At 42.1% G+C, this 3,871-nt stretch overlaps 1 non-coding gene across 1 annotated transcript; it reads right to left on the minus strand.

Annotated features, from left to right (window-relative positions):
• Positions 1 to 1,145: 1,145 nt before the first annotated feature.
• On the minus strand, positions 1,146 to 1,218 carry TRNAE-UUC (transfer RNA glutamic acid (anticodon UUC)). Its single transcript has one exon. It is a non-coding gene; the product is annotated as a tRNA-Glu (tRNA).
• Positions 1,219 to 3,871: the final 2,653 nt, after the last annotated feature.

Genomic DNA, 3,871 nt, shown 5'->3' on the forward strand with positions numbered 1-3,871 from the left:
GCTTTTAATAATGGGCCTTGGCACAGAGGTAACCAGCATTGTGCCCTGGGGCGGGTCTCACCATTGTCCTCCTCTGTGGGCAGCCGAAGAGAGCCAAAGATGCAATGCCATCCAAGGGAGTGCCATCTGGGAGGATATTTCTAAAGAAAACAGGAGGCTCTGGTTCCTGGATTTGCCACTCTGATCCAGTTTAATCACTAACATCTATAAGAAAAGAAAGTCCTCTTTCTTTCATATCACATTGGGCTAGAGCCAAATGAGATTGTGCATGCTGATGGTGAGGGGTAATAGCTATATCGTAATCATCATTTTAGAGAACATTTCTCTCCTACCAGCTCTTGCTGAACATATTTAGATTCTGAGATAACATTAGGGGGTAAGCACATTTGTCCTTTAAAGACTTCAATTTGAAGGCTTCAACCGCTCACTGGCTTTGTCATTTGTTATTCATATGTGTTCATCAAATTGTTCAAATGTTTTTATTTCCTCCTATCAATGGTTTCATTTAGAAAACACTTCGTATCATCTCCAAGCTAATTATTTAATAAAAAAGGTTTCTTTCACTTTTTATTTTCTCATCTCTCTTCTTTTGACATTGAGGTCATGTTTCTCATCTGAAACTCCAATGTGTGCTAACTTTACATTTGTATAAATTCATACATTGAGGGCACTTTGTTTTGGTCCAGTGTTTTCCCCCAAGGAGGGGAAAGTTGTATTTATAGGCGTCTATAAATGCAAGGCTTTGTTGTGCTGATCTTTTCTTTCTTCTCGCCCCCTCGGGGTGGTGGCTAGAAATCTGCGCAATTCTTGTTTTAAAAAAAAGTAAAGAATGAAAGACAATATGATACAGTTGGTCTCTGTTGATTACTTGGTAGTCTGGTGACTGTAGAAATGCTGATCAAAGGCTCTGGACAATGAAAGCCAAGCTTGTGGGGTAAGAGGCTGAGGGGCAGCAGGATTTAGGAAAGAGTTACAGAGCTTTGCTAGTCTAATCTAATAGCTTTTCTTACCTTCTTCTTCTTCTTTCTTTTTTTTTTTTAGATTTTTTTGATGTGGACCAGTTTTAAAGTCTTTATTGAATTTGTCACAATATTGCTTCTGTTTTATGTTTCGGTGTTTTGGCCACAAGGCACGTGGGATCTTAGCTCCCAGACCAGGGATCAAACCTGTGCCCCCTGCATTGAAAGTGCAGAGTCTTAACCACTGGACCATCAGGGAAGGGCCCTTCTTTTCCCTCTTTCTTTCTTTCCTCTCTGCTTTTTGGTCTTTCTACTGCTCTCTATTTTTCTATATTTTGTTTTTTCCTTTCTTTCCTCTTTCCTTCATACAAGGAAGGAAACTACAAGATCGAACCATAGGCTGGAAATGGCCAAATATCAGCAATTTCACATACTCAACCTAATACACCAAAAAAATTCAAGATTTAAAACTTCTATACACAAAGAAAAGAGAATAACTGTATACTATTATTTTTCAAAAATAGAGATTCTTGCTTATTCAAGAAGGCAAATTGGCTTAGGACTGGCTGTGGGTTTAACCAGGCCTTAATGGAATCCTAGTCCCACAACTTGTTCTTTGCAAGACTTTGATCAAGTGACTTTACCTCTCTGAGTCTCAGTTGCCTTATCTGTAAATGGGAAACCTGGTACCTATTTTGCAGGATTTTTCCAAAAACCGAAAGTAAGCATAAAAAGGCATGACACCTTACAGAGTGAGTGGTCTGACACATACACGTATCTAACTTTTTTATGATACTTTGGTGATGAGAAAAATGCAAATTAATTCAAAAGCAATACTGAATACTTGTGGCTTCAAGGCAGAAGTTACAAGCTGATTCAGAAAGAATTGATCACATTGGAAAGAAAATGTATTACTCAGTTCAGTTCAGTTCAGCTGCTCAGTCACGTCCGACTCTTTGTGACTCCATGGACTGCAGCACACCAGGCCTCCCAAAACAGTTTGCCTCCAAGCATCAATATATGGGGGACCAAGTACCAGCATGTGATTGATTGAACAAAGATGGGTTTCCCCAAGACTTAATTCCTTTTGTGATATATCACATACATGGGGCTATGGGCAATTATGTGAAGTGTGTGTGTGTGTGTGTGTGTGTGTGTGTGAAGAACATAGTGTCAGGAGTCAAAAGTCAGGATGTACTGAAAGGTTTTCCCAAAGTTTCAGGAAGACCTTGGAAATCTCATTTTCCAGCCGGATGAGGCTCCCCCTAACTTCAGTTGTGCAGTGCAGACCCTCTTTGGGGAATATATTCCAGGGCACTGGGTAGGGCTTTCTGTTTAAATACTGACTTAACTCTGGGACAGTGGCCACCAGTCTGATCATCACACTGCTGACATCTTGTGGAGCTACAGCAAGAATCTCATAGTCCTGAGGGCATGACAGGAAGCCTTGTGGCTCCATTTCAAGTACCCAATGAGTCTGGGATGAACAGCCATGAGGGGTGAGGGTTGAGTACTTGTCTGATTGCAGTGATTATGATAGTTCCTTTAAAACTTTGGTTTCAACTGCATGCTATTATGGGCCTTCCCAGGTGGCTCAGTGGGTAAAGAATCCACTTGCAATGCAGAAGAGACAGGAGACATGGGTTCAATCTTGGGTCTGGAAGATCCCTTGGAGAAGGAAATAGTAACCTGCTCCGGTATTTTTGCCTGGAAAATCTCATTGGCAGAGGAGACTGGTAGGCCATAGTCCATGGGATTGCAGAGAGCCAGTCATGACTGTAGCGACTGAACACAAGCACATGCTAATATATAGCTTGCTGGCCAAGTAATATGCCTTTCAGTTCAGTTCACTCGCTCAGTTGTGTCTGATTCTTTGCGACCCATGAATCGCAGCACACCAGGGCTTCCTGTCCACCACCATCTCCTGGAGTTCACTCAAACTCACGTCCATCAAGTCAGTGATGCCATCCAGCCATCTCATCCTCTGTCAACCCCTTCTCTTCCTGCCTCCAATCCCTCCCAGCATCAGGGTATTTTCCAATGAGTCAACTCTTCACATGAGGTGGCCAAAGTACTGGAGTTTCAGCTTTAGCATCATTCCTTCCAAAGATCACCCAGGACTGATCTCCTTTAAAATGGACTGGTTGGATCTCCTTGCAGTCCAAGGTACTCTCAAGAGTCTTCTCCAACACCACAGTTCAAATGCATCAATTCTTTGGCGCTCAGCTTTCTTCACAGTCCAACTCTCACATCCATACATGACTACTGGAAAAACCACAGCCTTGACTAGACGGACCTTTGTTGGCAAAATAATGTCTCTGCTATTGAATATGCTGTCTAGGTTGGTCATAACTTTTCTTCCAAGGAGTAAGCGTCTTTTAATTTCATGGCTGCAGTCACCATCTGCAGTGATTTTGGAGCCCAAAAAGATAAAGTCTGACACTGTTTCCACTGTTTCCCCGTCTATTCCCATGAAGTGATGGGACCAGATGCCATGATCTTAGTTTTCTGAATGTTGAGCTTTAAGCCAACTTTGTCACTCTTCTCTTTCACTTTCATCAAGAGGCTTTTTAGTTCCTCTTCATTTTCTGCCATAAGGGTGGTGTCATCTGCATATCTGAGGTTATTGATATTTCTCCCGGCAATCTTGATTTCAGCTTGTGCTTCCTCCAGCCCAGCGTTTCTCATGATGTACTCTGCATATAAGTTAAATAAGCAGGGTGACAATATACAGCCTTGATGTACTCCTTTGCCTACTTGGAACCAGCCTGTAGTTCCATGTCCAGTTCTAACTGTTTCTTCCTGACTTGCATACAGGTTTCTCAAGAGGCAGGTCAGGTGGTCTGGTATTTTCATCTCTTTCAGATTTTTCCACAATTTATTGTGATCCACACAGTCAAAGTCTTTGGCAT

Source organism: Budorcas taxicolor, chromosome 6, assembly GCF_023091745.1.
Source record: "Budorcas taxicolor isolate Tak-1 chromosome 6, Takin1.1, whole genome shotgun sequence".
NCBI lineage: Eukaryota > Metazoa > Chordata > Mammalia > Artiodactyla > Bovidae > Budorcas > Budorcas taxicolor.